The sequence below is a fragment of the Micromys minutus genome (assembly GCF_963924665.1).
Source record: "Micromys minutus genome assembly, chromosome: 23".
Lineage (NCBI taxonomy): Eukaryota > Metazoa > Chordata > Mammalia > Rodentia > Muridae > Micromys > Micromys minutus.
This window is the reverse complement of record NC_137958.1, coordinates 21939857-21957190: the sequence shown is the minus strand read 5'-3', so window position 1 is coordinate 21957190 and position 17334 is coordinate 21939857. Positions and strand designations below refer to the sequence as shown.

The 17334-nt window shown below is 35.3% G+C and overlaps 1 pseudogene across 1 annotated transcript; it reads left to right on the top strand.

Annotated features, from left to right (window-relative positions):
- The first annotated feature begins 16754 nt into the window (after nucleotides 1-16754).
- Nucleotides 16755-17053, top strand: LOC308435729 (cytochrome c, somatic-like; annotated as a pseudogene). Its single transcript has one exon. The product of its transcript is annotated as a cytochrome c, somatic-like (transcript).
- The last annotated feature ends 281 nt before the right edge of the window (nucleotides 17054-17334 follow it).

Genomic DNA, 17334 nt, shown 5'->3' with positions numbered 1-17334 from the left:
AAACCTTTACAAAAGTCTCTACATCTATCATGGGAAAAACTACCAAGGTAGTTATTTTACATTTATTAAACATTTCTAAAGAGGTTTGGTGATTTCTATTTAATGAAGACAGTTATATATGTTTTCCAATACAATTACCTGTATTTGTTAGAACCTGCAATCATTCACTTAAGTTGGTTTCCTTCACAAATTGATAACTCTGTGATATCTCTGCCACTTATGTATTTATTACTCTGATTACTGATAAAATGATCAGACAGAGAGTAAAGACCCATAACATATCATTACAAAGAATAAGGTGAATTAAGAGCCTCACGACATAGTAATCAATATGATACAAACCATTCACGTAACCATTAATATGTACTTAAAGCTACAAATCCAACTTGTTCAGTGATGACATTTTTTTAAAGGCCACATGAAATGAAAACATAATATTTCATATCACAGAATTTCATAATTAGAAGAGAGTTAAGAAACCATGGACCACACATTTCTCACCTTTATTGATCTACTATCTACTACCTATCACAAGGCAGAGATGCCTTATACTGAAATGCTGACACAAGCGCTCTGCACCACCTTCTGAAGGTCACAATCTCCTTAGAGACTCATTCTAGAAACAGTTAATATTAGTGTTTAACACTTTGCAAAAATCATTTTATGCCCGTGCTTAAAAAACAAATAATTGTTGATGTTCAGATTTTTTTTTTTTTGAGATAGGCTGTCATGTAGACCTCTAATGTGCTATATTGCGAATACTGGTCTCTTTCTGACTCTGCCTCCCCTGTGCTGAAATTATAGGTTCATCCCATCACTATGTCTGGTTTTTCATTGCTATTATTTCAGAGAGATAATGTCTGGGATGTTTTGATTAAACCAGAAAATTTCTATAAGACATTGGAATATAAGATACCTGCCCTTGGAGATATGAAATCCCGAGACAAGTTCTCTCTTACCACACTCTTGGACACACTAGAATTGTCCTTGTGCAATACCCTACCTTGGCCATGTGCCATTTTTCGTAAGCAATGTTAGCATGATCTTCTTTGTTTAAAAAATGGGTTTAGTCTATCCTTTTATTCTTATTTTAAACACAACTTAAACATTTCTTTTCATCTATACTTAGCATTATTCGTAAGCCAGCATTATTGCTTCTGCATTTTTGACACTCTAGAAAAGTGTGCAGCATTTTTGTATTCCTTTCATACTTGTCTGCTCTTTCTTCTACCCTGTTTGCATGACCTTTAAAATTCATTTTTATCACCTATAAACAGAATATTTAGTCAAAAAATTTTAAACCAGAAGACAGCTTAAACACTAAAACAAAAACCACACATAATTCAGTTTGAATAAATAAATATTCATATTTTAATATATTTTATTGCTATGGCTAGACCTTTTAACATTAGAACCAGCTTTTGGATACTATTAGGTTTGCACTTGATGTACATGGTCTGGCACAATCAAGACTGGCTTAGAGGTCCTATGAGGCTAAAATCATGTGGAAAGTCTTGGTGAATGTTGCTACAAAGAATCAAATGAAACAATGACCCCAAACTTGTCATGATTATGTTTCACACCTCTACTAGTATCTATTGGCTTTAATTTCACAGACTTTCCATCCACAGACGAAAAGCTGGTTAAAAACACATTACTCTGTTGTTACTTCATCACTTTCCTATATAGAGACAGGTCTAGTAGAACAGTTTTATTCACGGTCACGTGCTTCATCAAAACAAATATGCCTTCATTACTGCACACCTCCCAGTGGCATTTCTAGATCTCTTCTTTTAAGCTTACCCAAATAAACTTGCTAAAGTCTTATCCATGAACTTCTTCATAATTTTTAAAGAGATAATCTTATTCATTTAATTTTTATAAAACCGACTTTTAATTTATATGTTTAGTTATTTGTTACATTGTTAAAATATACTGTTTGTCTCATTATTTATTTATTTATTTATTTATTTATTTGTTTATTTATTTATTGTCCTGCAGATTGATTGGAATATGTATTTCTTTTGTTTTCCTTCTTTCTTCTTACTGGTAGTGTTCAATGTATTATATCTATTTCCCAAGGTATTTAATTTATGTTTTATTTGGGAACATGTTTCTCTATTTTTTAGATTTTAATCTAAAACCTTTTTGATCAGATAAGCAAGTCTTCTAGCAGACATTTTTTTTCCAGGTTCTTTTGAGATGTACTTTATCTCTTGCCAGAAGCTGCATCAGATCCTTTGGTAATCTTTACAGAATTTCTTGGCTTGGAATCATATAAACATATTGAGGAAATTGTTGTAGCTTCTACTGAGGGCTTTAGCTTGGAGAAAAGTGCCTAAGGCTTAAGAGTGTTTTTTTTTTTTTTTGTTTTTGTTTTATTCTTAAGGGGTGATAACATATGGGATGTGGTCATTGTCTTCTTATCATAGTCTAGACATTATTTATTGCTTTTGTCTCTTTTTCTTAGCACTTGTTTCTAATATCTTTGCTAATTTTGAAGGACTTTATAGAATAAAAGTATACTTTTAATTAAAAAATTTAATTCTAATTTTATTAAAAGCCATACTAAATATTTTTAGCAATTCTCTTTCTCAGTCATATTTCAGTGAGAAAATTATTTTGGAAAAATTAAATATGTCTCATTATTTCTTTAATGAGGATATTGTTTAATTATTTTTCTTTGAATGTAAGTCTCTGTTAAGACATTGGAGAAACCAAAAGATTGGATTTGATATAAATGCTACTCTACTTACAGGTAGTTACTCAAGATAATAGTTTTGAATGATGGAGTATAATATTCACTATCATTTCTAGCTTTACCTATAAGCTACTGAGTCAAGTGTTATTTCAGCTGTAGAGCTGGATAACTGTGTTTGGATATTTTGCTAGAACTCTTTATAGACTATTAACTTTCCTTGTATGTAGATTTGACTGTCTGTTTTTCAGCCTTCAGTTGTTCAAATTGCTAACTCCTGCCTGCCTTGAGTTTTCCATCTTAGGGAGATACAGTGCCCTGGATATAGGAATATAGTGTACTCCTTAGCAACTTAGAACAGTGTAACTCTCCTTTGGTGGCATGCTCTGAAGGGTGTCCTAGATTGAAAATTCTATTTAAATAGAGTGATATTTTCCCAGATAAGACTAAAGAGCCTCTACCTAAGAACTGTGAGATCATTTTGATCAAACTTCTTAAGAAAACCTGAAGATGAAGAATATCGTGGTTGCATAATTAGACTTTGAGACTCTAGCAACTGTCTACCAAAACAATTATTGTTCCTCTAGCCACAAAGAAATAAAATTGAGTAATATGTTTCCTTCAATCAACCTATAGTTTGTTGTATAAATAGGAACAAGGTATTATAATAAAAATAATAATATGGTGTTTTGAATATAAATGGCTTCTAGTGGTTCATATATTTGAATGCTTAGTTACCTGGGAAGGGCATTATCTGAGAATTAGGGGATGTGACTTTGTTGGAGGAAAGTGTGTCACTGGTGGTGGCCTTTGCGGTTTCTAAAACCCATCCAAGCTTAGTCTGTCTGTCTGTCTCTGTCTCTGAGCATCTTATGCCTGATTCTAACAAATAAATGTAGTTCAGTCAGTTATAGAGGGCTGGGGTGAAGTATAGTTTGGGCAATTCATAGAGTTAACACTATGTGGAATGAGTAACCAGTAATTCTTTGTTCTCAGATAGTATATGGGAGAATAAGAGAACTGGCACCAGAGGCTGACTTAGAAATCATATAATTGAGTCTGAAATGTTAAGCAAAGAAATGCTTCCTGAAGACTGGGTTCTGGAAGACATCTTTTAGGTTTTCAATGAGAAAGATGACAGTTATAGATTTATGCAGATTTTTCTTTAGTTTGAAAGAGTACTGGGAATAGTGATTTAAGAAATATAGTCACAAACTTTAAGATGCTCTTTTATGAAGTAGATTCTAATTTTCCTTCCTGTGATGTGGTGTAAATTTAGTGATACACTTCTAACAAAGAGGATAAAATAGACACAACTTTTCTTGTGTCCATTACATGAGATGTAAACTCATCTGTGCCTCTCGTTATCTCATTACTTAACATTCAGCTTATGGCTTGAATGAAATCACTGGAGTGTAGGAACCAAAACTCTCCAGTGAAACTTGCTCTTTAAATACTGTGTGAAGTAGTAAATCCTCACTGCACTAAATAGCTCCAGTTTGTTACACAATAGGTAACACACTGACTTTTGCAGGAACAGGACTTTAGTGTAGGCAGGGAAGCTAGGAAGCTATTGCAGTTTATTAAGTAAAAACTAACAAAGGTATAATTTAGGGCAGATAGAGGTAGGTAGGAGGGAAAAATATATACATAACATAGTAAGACTTAAATTTTTTTGGATTTAGAAAGTGCTAAAGGTGGAATAGTGTCAAGATTTGTTATATCACATTTTTTATTTGAAATCTCAATGGGGTAATGTTGAGACAGAGAGGGAACATATTTTTGGAGAATGAACTTAGTCCTGGACACTGAATTTAAAATATGTTTTTCCAGAAAATATATATCAATCTATTAATACTACTGCCATTGCTGTTGCTGCTGCTACTAAATATTATTATTATTATTACTATTATTATTATTTTCTGGAAAACATATCAAGGAACTTATGAGTGGTAGACAAGTACTCTATTCTTGAGTAATATCTTCAGTCTTTTTGAGGCCTAGAAAGTTTCAAGTAGGGAAGAAATGAAATGGATATTTAGAAAGGCTTAATTTGTAGATGTATTTAGAATGATAGCATGGGAAAAACTTAGGTAATTGGTCAAGCAGGGACTCTGAAAAAATGCACAATGAGCTCGGTGATAGAATTACAAATGGAAACGAGGAGTGCGTTTAAGGTGTCATTTGGTATTGTAATTAACTTGGTATATTGTTTTAATTCTTCCCAGATTTCCAAGAGAATATTACAAGATAGAAGACATGAAGATCCATATGTAGGCCCGATCCTACAGTCGCAATCAGTTCATTTCTCCCTTTACTTCTCTTTGAGACTGAGGCTAAGGACCAGTTTGTGCTGTGACTTACTAGCTCCTCTTAAAGTACATGGATCTTTTTAAAGTACACCATAGGCAACCTGCTATGTGTGCTATGGGAACTAAATCACATGATGTGAAACATCCTGACACCACTAATATATATATATATATATATATATATATATATATATATATATATATATATATATATATATATATTAAAAAATCAGACCTTTTCTTTGTTCTTGGATAGTTTCAAGATGGCTCTACGTACCTCCTAGAGGTGAAAGATTCTCTGAATAGTCTCTCTGCCCCATTTCTATCATCTTCCTTTCAGAGGGTAATCATTTCTCTTCTTATCTGTCTCTTATTTCCACTTATATTGAGTTCCTCTCCAGTCTTAAAAGGGTCCTATTACAAATAAGGAAGTCATAGAAGGTACTTATGAGGGAGCATGAGGAATTTGAGGGACTGCAGCCCGTTTAATAGAATTGATTTAGTAGGCATCTGGCAACCTGGATTTGGAGTTAAGAGGAACCTTAGCATGCTAGCATTTCTCTGGAAAAAAACTGGTAGTGGTAGGAGCAGCAGTTCTGAACTACTATAAGATCTTTGAAGTTATGAAATCATTTGACTATGGTGAAAGATATGCATGTCGTTTATCAAAAATATGGATCAATAAGCCAAGTTAAAAAAAATAAAAGCAAAACATAGATTTGTTCAGTACACCAAAATGAGAGAAAGCTAACAAAAATGTATAAAATATTAAACAAACACAATTAAAATAGACTCAGGACTGGAAAATCTACTGAATAATGTGTGTGTTGTAAACAGATGCTTTTAAGTGTCGAGAGTAGAGAAATTAGATTCAGAGATCACGAATCAGATTTGGTTCAAGAAGTAATTAATCGCTCAAGTCTTCAGACTCTGAGAGGACTTCAATGAGAAATACTCACTCTCTTGGGATAATAAAGGAGCATGTTGTGTCTTCTGATTTTTTTCACTTGAATCCAGGCTTTCTCCTACAGGCACGAGCAACTAAGCCATAATGTAATGTTAATATTTGGTCATCTGTAAATGTCATGTTGAAGGAATATCTAAGGAAAAGGTTAGGCTCTCAAGAAACAGACTTCCTCTCAGGTCTATAAATCACTTCCTGATGATCAGCCATGCTACAAGGAAGCCATGCAGTTTGCTCTTGGTTGAGTAGTCAGACAACTTGTGCATGAATGAATCCATTTCTCAGTGACAGTTGCTCTTTCAGTTTAAGGGCAGTCAGCCACACACTTCTCCTTTCTGATCATATTTTCAAGATAAATTCATACTAATGTAATAGCACTACTCTTTCTCCACAGTCCTACCTCTTCCTTTTTTCTTCTTCTTCCTTCTCCCCTTCTGCAAGCTTTCCTGCTTTTTAAAGAGAGGGTCATTAGAAAGTGTGAGAAATGCTCAAGGATTATATGAAGTTGTGGCAGCTAAACTGAATGCCTCATTAGCATGTGAGAGAAAAGCCCAAACAACACCATCAAAGGGAGTTAAACCAAACCAATGGGCTGTGGAGGTGGTGCTTAGAATTAATTTAAATCCAGTTGAATCCAACTTTAACGGCATCATGAATGAAAGAATTATTCCCCTAATACTTATTTAATAGCCTGCTTGTGTGTGAAGGGCGCATTCTCATGCCAATACAAACCTGATTTCCTAAATTTGTTGGTGAATGGTTGCCTATATAATGAAAACAAACTACAAAGTATTTTGCTATTTCAATTGTTGGTGGTGATTAACAAAAAAGCACAGCAAACTCAGGAGAATAACCAGAGTAGACTTCTTACAATAAGTTAACCATAGGATGAAAGCTGAAATACTGAAGACATACAAGATGGGCAACAACAGGTTGAGAAGATACAGAAATCTCAAGAACTCTTTTATAAATTCATAAACTTGGTAAAAGTTTTCTATAAAACAGGGCCAACCCTACTGGATATGGATTGGGAGAGAAGCTATGAATGAAACAGACACAAAAACAACAAGAAAGCAAGGACAAAAAGGTGGGGGTGGGGTGGTACACTGATTAGCTACTCACATTTCCCTTCAAGCCAACAGTTTGGCTCCCTCCAGTGTCTGCTTAAAGAGCCTGTTGTTTATTGACTGAGGGAAAGTGACTCTCAAGCTTGGGCTCAGTAGGGTGGGTTTTTGAGAGTGAGGTCTTTGTTAGAGCTTGCAACCTGAAAGAAAGACTACTTGGCATGTACAGGCTGCATGTGTCTCTGCTCCAACTGGTATCTCTGAAGAGGGATACCATAGGAGAAGCCATGAGAATTCTGACAAACTTTCTGGAAGTAGGGGAAGGGCGAGGAACATGAAAACTGTGGTCAGGTTACAAGAGAGATTGTTGGCCCAAGCCTAGATCATGAGACAGGTTTTACCTCTGACATGCATCCCTACTTCATGAAAGAGCTTTCTCAGAGCAGACTAACATTACCAGAACGCTGTCTCTCATCGAGAGTTCCTGAAATGCTATGCTGTGCGTCTATCAAAACTGGGTCATATAAAGCAACAATATAATCAGTGATAAAGCTCTGGCTAGTGTTTCTTGAAATATCCTATCTCTATTTGATAAAATAAACATAAGGTAGGTAGCAGGCTAATGGAAATCTTATAAGACAAACTGAGACTGTTGTAATATGCTCTGGTACTCCTTTAAAAAAAGACAAAACAATAAACATGCAATGTTGCCTGTCTTAAGCCACAGGTATTCCCCCTTACTGTGCTGTAGGTACCTAGTTGAATCATCCACTATTTGTTGCCTTTAATTCTGTAACAATCTGGGGCAGTCAGGCAGATCCACTATTTAGGTCAGACGTGCAAGCACAGCGCTGTTAGTTCCATGGCATAGGTGGAACATCATTCATTTTACAAACTAATTTTGAGGGATTCTGACATTTTTCAATAGAGATGATCTACAAGCCTTTGATTTGATAAGTTGCTTCCTGCTGCCTTCTTCCTGTCAGAGGCACTGAGCTTGAAAATGAGATCAAACTTCCGGAAAGAAATCTGCTTTATATAAATGTTCCCACTCATATTATTTCATAGTCTCCTATGACAACCTTAGCGTCAAAGATTTATTCTGGGTAGTTAAGTTATACAACAAAATATCTGACGTGGATTTTGGCAAGAAATTCACTAACTGAAGAAATCGCCAGGAGAAGGTCTAAATGGTCCTAAGGGTGCTCAGTCTCTCACTTTACCTGATAAAATAAATGTCAAGCACATGATTTTCTCAATCTACCTTTTTGAGGAAGATGTATTTTGTAAACAAGTCATTTCCTTTTTACTTACTCATGAAAAGGACAACAGCTGGTTTGGACACCACAGTTGATTCGGAGAGAAAAGAGATTCTAAACCGTAAAGAGCTAGTTGTAGCATGTGAAATAAAAAAGAACATAGAATCTGGTTCAAAAGATGAAACTCTGCTTCAGGTGCCTTCTAGAAAGGGGTATCCATTTCTTGGTGCAAAGCCTCTTATTTAACAAACTGTTTAGATGGTGCTCAAGATAATCCACGAACATCTATAATTGAACATATTAAGGCTATTAAGGTTTTTAGTTTTTGTGGGGTTAAGCACAGTAAGACTGACAGAGATGGTGCTTTGCAGAATCACATTTTGGCTGTAGAAGTTAAAAATGATCTCTTGAAATACTTTCATTTACCTCAGGGGCCAAGGTATCTCCTAGAGAAAAAAGAACCTAGTCAGATCAGATATTTCGTAGTGTGAGATGCAGGATTCCTTTCTTCCTCTATAAAATGGGTTATTAATTCTCCAAATTTCATCCTGGCTTCTTCTGCTTATTAAGTGAAGCTGAAAAACCTCTCCGGGATTATTTGACTTTCAGAATCTCATGCTTTTGTTAAAATATATTTCAACTTGTTCCTGTAATTAATATCAACATCAAGTTCTTATTTCTAACTTCAAGGCTCCAAGAAAGCAAAGATTACAATATAATATGGATTAAAGTGATGAAAGGGCAAGAGCATTCACAAAATATGAATGACAGAAAGTGTGTCTACCAGCCCACGTTGCTGTGTAGACCTCAAATTTGTTCCTAAGATTTTGCCGGATATAAGCCAACGTCTGACACTTTGAGTTAACATTTAAAAATATGCATCAGTTTTGTAATCTCTGCAGTGCAGAAGTTATTAAAGTTACAGCAATTCAGCATGAAGACCGCCCAGAAAAGTCTCTGCATTGTTGTGCTATCTCACACCAAGAAATAATTAATATGAAATTCTCATTTTTAAAATGACTTTTGGGTCACACACTGCTGTTTTCACAAGCAGAAAAATACAGGAGACAGAGAAGAGTGAACAATGAACAGTAAAATCTCAAACTCTGAGGGATAATTGAAAGTAGTGACTGATGGAACATTAGATTAACATTCACATGGATTATAAAAAGAGAAATAAATCAATATGGCTGATTGGAAGACATTGTTATTATCAACACAAGGGCAAATATAGCTGTGAGCACTACTGTAAGTGGAGATTCTATTTAGCCTCAGCAGGTTGCCCTTAAAATTTATTGAAGACTTACCAAGTGCCAAGCCTTACTGTGTACTTTCATAGTTGTTACTTTTCATGTTCTGAGCAAAATTGTGAGGATGACTGGAGAAATTTGTTACATCTTCTAGGTTGCTCTACCTTATAAGAGGTTGTTGTGGATTCATAACATGTTTTTCTAGTACTAAGTATGATAATCACCCTCTTCATCATTCTTTCTCAAATGCATGGTTTAGCAATAGTAGAAGGAAACAGAACTAAGGAACTGAGGTAGAATGAATTTCCTCATACATTAGATAAAGTATGACTGAGGAAAAAATGCATTTTTCTAAGCATACTTTCACAGTTACCACAATCAAGAGTAATGCATGAAGTAAAACTCTTATGTTCTAAGACTTAAATTAGTTTTAGCTATTCTTTCCAGACAACTGAAAAAAAAGAAAAGAAAGAAGCAAGACAACTAAACTTTGTAGGGAAATTGCTTGCTGTTGTGCAAATGAAGGTACCCAGACTTTCCTGAGCCCCTGCTGTCACTGCTTTTAGGTTCTAGAAGGATGAAGTCAGATTGGAATTGATGCTCTGTATCCCCTTGGTTTAGTAGCACAGTATGTTAAGAGAAGAGTATGCATTTTAATCTTGTAGTTGTATTGGTGAATCACCTCCTATGGGCTTCTCAGCCAAATGTAACCTTCATCTGTTTACACCAGAGTAGTGCAGGCTGTACTGGGTAGAGAGGATTTTGTCATTTCTTTTGGCTGAGCCTAACACAGCTTTTGAATGCACTCTTTGTTCCCAAATCCCTAGGACACAATAGATATTCATCAACAATGACTTGTTTCTTTTTAGAGTGTCAAAAACAATTGAGATAAGCAATGTTTAGAATCTGATCTGCACTTCTAATACATAAGTGATTTTGAGCTTAAAGGAGGGTTTCAGTGCTGTAGTGCTGGATCAATTCATTTTTATATCACAGACAACTATGCCAAAGTCAAGATAATATGTACTACCCATACTCTACACACCAAATCCTTTTTTGCCAACTCCTCCCTACACATGAATTTTTTTTCTGTGCTGTGTACAATCACTTAAATCCATTTGTATCTATTCTGATTCCTAAACCCACATCATTTTCTACATTGTTAGGAATGTTGCATCATTATTTCAAATAAATGAATGAATAATATTCTTCCTTTTCTAATCTTAATTTTGTTGCCCATTCTTCTGGCCCAGTCTCTTATCATTTCACATGGCATACAATCTATGTCCCTGTCTATCCATTTCTTTGAATACAACTTTGTTTCTTTCCCATTAAATGGAGTCAACTCTAACATATTCAGTTGTAACATGTATGTGTGTGTGTGTGTGTGTGTGTGTGTGTGTGTGTGTGTGCAGGGGGTACATGTGCATGCTTATATGTGGATGTAGAGGCCAGAGGTTAACATCTTATGCCTTTCCTACTTTCCTTCTACTTTACTATTAAGCAGTATTTTTCACTGAAGCAGGAACCCACTGATTCAGCTAGATGGATTGTCCATAAGCTTCAGGGACCTGCTTTGCCCCAAAGCTCAGGAATTACAGATGTGAACTTGTGTCCTGCTTTTGAAGCAGGTGCTAGGGACTTGAACATAGATGCTCATGGTTGTCAAGCAAGCAGGTTACTGAGTATGACACCTCCCAAGTCTCCAGTTCTCATTTTTTTATGGGTGTCCATTTTCTGTGGCATTAACTTCTTCTAGTATTGTATAGCTTTCTCTCTTTTGACATGTGTTACACTTGTAGCTGTATATCCCTTGGGATACCTGATGAATCGCCATCTTTTCCTCTAGGCAAAAAGCTTCACACCTTCAGAGTGTTATATAGATTACCATTATTCTAAAGTTAAGCCATTATAAACAACTTCTTGTTAAACTCTTTGGATTTTACCTTAACTTTTCTTGTTGTCCCGGCACCACTTGTTCAATATCATCTTCAGGGAGCCATACCACATATAATTCAGTTAAATTTAAGAATTATTTATGGACTTTCCTTTGATCTGCATTTTCCTCTAGGTATTCCATTTATTTACCAACCTTTGAAAAAATACTCAAAGGAGGAGCAGTTGTCCCTGATTTCTGAAATCCAACTTTCTCATCAGCTTTCCAGTCAGTTTTCTAATATTCTACTCTGTGTAACTGCCAGTGACTTTCATGATGATGAACAACACCTTGACCCCATGAAAAGTATCACATATTAACCCTATTAACTCTATTAACACCCTATTTACCACATTTTTCTTATGGAAATATTTTCTTTGTTTTTATGATACATGTCATACTAGTTATTAGCAACTGACTACTAGTTATTACTGTTCAATGAGTGCTTGGCAGGTGTAGTATCTTAATATATTTATTACCATCTTCAATGTGAGATTGTAAAGCACATGGTATGCTAATATTAAAATATATGTCATCTTTTAAAAATTATAAGAAGCCTTGGTCTCAGGTCCTTTATATTTCCTTGTTTATATTTCTACCCTCTGTTAGCTTGTTGATAAAGTAATCTCTTACTAGATAATTAATGACCTATCAATTTGAAATTGCTAGTTAAAGGTTATTATAAATAGCAAAAAAATTTCCTCATATATATTGATTACATTAGCTATAGTTCTTTAAACTAACTTTTCTCTGCTGACTTATTATACTTTAGGCAAGAATTATAACAATTAATGAGTTTACTAGCTAATGATGATTTCTAACTTTACTTGACATTTTAACTAATGCATGTTTTCAATGCCATTACAAATATACCTTGTAATTTTCAGAAAAATATTAACAAGCAATTATTTCTTACTATGAAAATTTTGATGGATACCTTTCATGTTTTCCAATAGCACTTAAATTCAAATTTTTAAAGTTGAATTCAAATATATTTTTAGAACAGTATATTCTTCTAACATCAAGGAAAGAGCATGAGAAAACTTAGATTCTAGATGCAGATGATCTTCTGAATTATATTGTGCTTATAATTTACCAAGTGATATCTACATATATCATATTTTCTATGCAGTTTTGTCAAGTAGTCCTTGAACTATTTGAGGCCATATTTCATATTGCCAGCACGAACTACAAGTATGACACACAAATGTGAATAAACATTTCTGAAAAAACAGGTAGATGCCCCAAAGTATACCAAGTTAATCAGAAGGATTTTACACATGATAAGCTATTAACAACTCTATTCCCAGGGTGTTTTCTTGGTCATCATCTATCAGTAACATGAAACTCTTGGGCTTCCCTCCATTCATGATTTCATGGAACTCCAAAGTCCATTCCTATGTAGATAAAGGACACCAGTGAAATTTAGACTTTTTTTTCCTAATATGAGAATGTGTAGTTTTAAAATTGCTAACAGAGGCCTCTGATGGAAGGGATTTTGTCATTCTATCCTGTTTAGAACAGTGTCAGGCTTGACATATAAACTCAGTTAATCCCTATGGAATTAGAGAACAACAGAATATATGAAGCATGAAATAAATGGTAAAATGAGAAGGTAAGGCTAATAGTAACTGGTTAACTGAAATGGCATGCTCACACATGGCATTGCCTAAATTGGTTAAGTCAGGATTCTATGCTTTTACTATAAAAAATTAACAAGTAGTAGTGTTGAAATTTATCAGCAAATGGTCGCATTTGTTCTTTGCTGTAGCTGCATAGCCCAGTCAATGCTTAAAGAGAGATACAGTTCATACTAAGTGCTTTCATAACCAAATAAGTAAAGGTGTATGTGCCATAACCTTGTATATTTTCATTGATAAGCAAGTTTTAACTTTATCTAATCAAGGTGCTGATGTCAATAGGATTGTTGAGACTGCTTAAAATCAAATTATTACCATAAAGTTTTTAAAACATTCTATCCCCTCTCTTTCCTTTCCTCTTTATCTCTCTCTCTACCCTCACCTTCTCTTTATCAGGAAGACTATTTCGTTTCCTTTGCCTGTTTGTGTTGGGTATTGTGGCTTTCAAGCAAGCACACTTGGTGTCAAGCACTATCTCTAGATACTGAGTATATATTACAAATAAGCAAAAGCATACTCAGTCTGTGAGAAATCTTCTCCTTGGATACTCAGAAAAGCAATGTTCAGCTAAACTACGCAATTAGTTCCTGATCACTTCTGAATGGAGAGACAGGGCTGTTTCAAGCTTTTCTGTTCTCCTCTTAGGGACTTATGGTCAGTTTCAAGAAAGGAAATTGCTATTCTTTCAAAGTTGCCTCTCCTGATTTGTATTCCTGTAATTAAATCCTCAGAACTTAATTCTTTTTGACTTGTAAACTCAGTCTGATAAATCAGTTCAGTATTAGCTACATGTACATACACCTGTTGGAATAGATGGACAGGCTACTGAGCAATGCAGGCAGCTTGCTTTCTTGCTAACACTTCACCCAGGTATCGATTTTATTTTCCTTTTACAAAAAGGAGTGTAAACTTTCTCCTTACCTAATATAGAAATAATTTTTCATTGCTTTAAATTATTTCATTTTCCTTAGGAAAATAAGGAAGGTAATTTTCTGGAATAAGACACTGTTTAAAAACAAAACCAACCAAACAAACAAGAAAGTAAGCAAACAAGAAAGCAAACAAATTTTCACACAGGTGGAGCTCAAAAGAAAATCATGGGTAAAGACAAAGAAATAAGGTACTAAAATTGTTAGTTTAGGTCACCCAACTCCCAAGCTACTGAAATGAGAGGACTTTTGATAACAGATTAAAACATAGACAGTTAAATATATTCTCAATAACCCTAGCAAATTGATCAACGAACTAACTCTTCAGATTCATAAGAAAAGTAGGTTTTTAGTTATTCTTCATTGTCAATCACAGTATAAGATCATTATTCAAACTCTTTGGCTATTTTACATCTAGATGCCTTCATATAAGGGATGGTACAGCCAGCTGCTCTAATTCCCAAGCTCTGGTTCCAAGTGGTGGTCTCTACCAACATGTGCTTTAGTTTCTGCCTCTGTAAAATGGACATACAGATAACATCAACATGGTGGGGCTAATTAAGAGGATGAAATACGTCTGTAAAATTAAAATAAAAGATGAGTACCTAGAAACAGACACATTTTAAATACTTGATCGAAGTTATTGTTCACACTATCTTTCTCATGGTTCTAAGAACACCGTATAAAATGTGTATGTTAAAACACCCATTTGACTTGGAGTACTATTGAGACACAGTTGGCCTTGGGATGGTATTTGTGGGCATTGGTAGAAATTGGTGTTGTGAAATGTGATTTATGAATCTATTTCTATGAAACTATATGGAATGTACTTTTGTCCTAAAGAAAATGAAAGGAGGAGGAAATTTGACTAGAATTAGACGATTTTTTGGGAAAGTTTACTCAGCTTGTTAGTTTTTATGCTTACTCTTTCATTGTCTCTCATTCTTCAGACCTCAGTGTTTCAGTGAAGTGCACAGATAGAGTGTCTGCAGAGTTGCACTTGGAGAATAAACAAACTGCTATTTGTTACCTGAATTGTTGGATTGCAATTAAAATTTCTATTTATATAGCAATCACCTTTTCCCCTGTATAATGGCTACTGATTTAGACTTGGGATACAGAGTTCTTTTTCCACTGACTAAGTTTACTAATAGGAATTGTTTGGCTAAAAGAAATATCAAAGTTCAATAGCACAATTTTAAAGATGAGTAAAACTGAGCCCCAGAATGATTTAATTAACTATTACTCTGTTTATCCAATAAATATGTATTGATCTTCTGCTATGCAGCACATCCTCTTCTGGATAATAGAGATGTAGCTATGAATAAGCAGTTACATCTACAGTGGTGAGATAAACAATTATAATCAAGTGTGGAGAAAGGGATGCAGGGAGATCAAAGTGCACAAGCCAGGAAAAACTAGCCTTAGGAGGTCCAAATAAATACTGAACTTGCATGAGTCAGTGCATTGGGAGGTTAGGATACTGTGGGGAGGCTGACAGAAAAGGAAAATGATGCAGGTTGCTATGGTTTGAACACAACAAGAAGGATGAAGGCTAAAGGACCAGACATCATGACATGATGGTGAATAGTGTGAATATCCCAAAAACAATGAAGACACTTTGAAGAGTCTTAAGCAGGAAATGATATCTGGGCTTGTATTTTTAAGAGGTTTTATTTTCTTTACTTTTTGTTTTCTGCCTTTTGTTTTTGTTTTTGTTTGGCTACAGTCTGGTAGTTGGTGACAAGAGTCTTATATGCCCATAAGTGGCTCTTTTCAAGCCCCAGGAAAGACAAAGGTGACTGCCTCTGGATAAGTGTTATCAAGTCATAGCTTTACAGAACATGCTGGTTTCATTCCTCTGTCTCATTTTCAGGAGATTTACATGATTATGTCTGTCCTGACTTGTGAGACATGGTCTCCCATGTAGTTCTGGCTAATTCCAAATTCACAGCCCTACCTCTGAGTTTAAGTGCTGACATTACATCCGTGTGCAGCTGCTGTTGGCTTTATCTTACACATGGCTTTCTTTGACATAGTTCCTGAAGGATGGTCTTTAAAAAAAACACCCTCCCCTTTTCGTTATTAAGGAAGGGACTTGATATAGCATGTTCTCTTCTCTTGTAAAGGAACATGATTAGCTTAATTGTTTTGGCTGGTGTTTCTCACCCAACAGCCAATTTCTACCTGCGAGGCCCTATTCATCTTTCTGTCTATTAGATTCATTTCATACTTCCTATTCCCATTGCCACTGCCCTAGTTTGGGCCATCATTACCTCTCACCTGGAGTGTTGCCATAACCTGCCGGCTCATCTCCCTGCCTCCCAAACCGTTATTTCCTCATATTTATCTTCATAGCTTGCTTTCAGATTTTGACGCTCAACTGACTATAAAGAGTTCTCTCTGCCTACAGAAAAATTGTACCCATTATTCCATTTTCTGTGAGAGTTTTACCACATACACTGGACTTTCACATGCTCTATTCCTTTACAGAAACAAATCATACAAGGAATTCCCAGGTTTTGGCCACCTTTCCATAGGCTCAGAACAGTGTCCTCTTTAAGATCTGAACAAGTTTTCAGAGTCTTGTATATACAAGCAAAATTTCCACGCTGTTATAAGGAAGTATCATGAGAGAGAACAGGACATCTGTCTAAGAGTGTGAACAATTGTGGTGTTGACCAGCCCGAAGCGAATTTAAAATGGGTGATGCTAACAAAGGAAAAAAGCTTTGTGTTCAGAAGTGTGCCCATTGCCATACTGTGGAAAAGGGAGGCAAGCATAAGACTGAACCAAATCTCCATGGTCTGTTTGGGTGGATTCTCTTACACAGATGCCAACAAGAACAAAGGCATCACTTGGGGAGGCGATACCCTGATGGAGTATTTGGACAATCCTAAAAAGTACATCCCTGGAACAAAAAATGATCTTCGCTGGAATTAAGAATAAGGGAGAAAGGGCAGACCTAATAGCTTATCTTATAAAGGCTACCAATGAGTAATTCCACTGCCTTATTGGTTACAAAAAATGTCTCATGGTTTTTAATGTGTACCATAATTTAATTCATACACCAAATCTAGATCATGAATGGCTAAGAATATTTTTGTTGGACAGTCCTGATTTAAGTAAAACTGACTTGTGGTAAGGTGGATATGATCTCTTTTAAAGCAACACTTCTGGTTGTACACATGCCAACACTGCTCTCCCTTTCTTGAGATGATTGGACTTAATTAGTCACGATTCACTTTCCAGAAGTATGGGGGTGTCGCCTCAAACCTATTG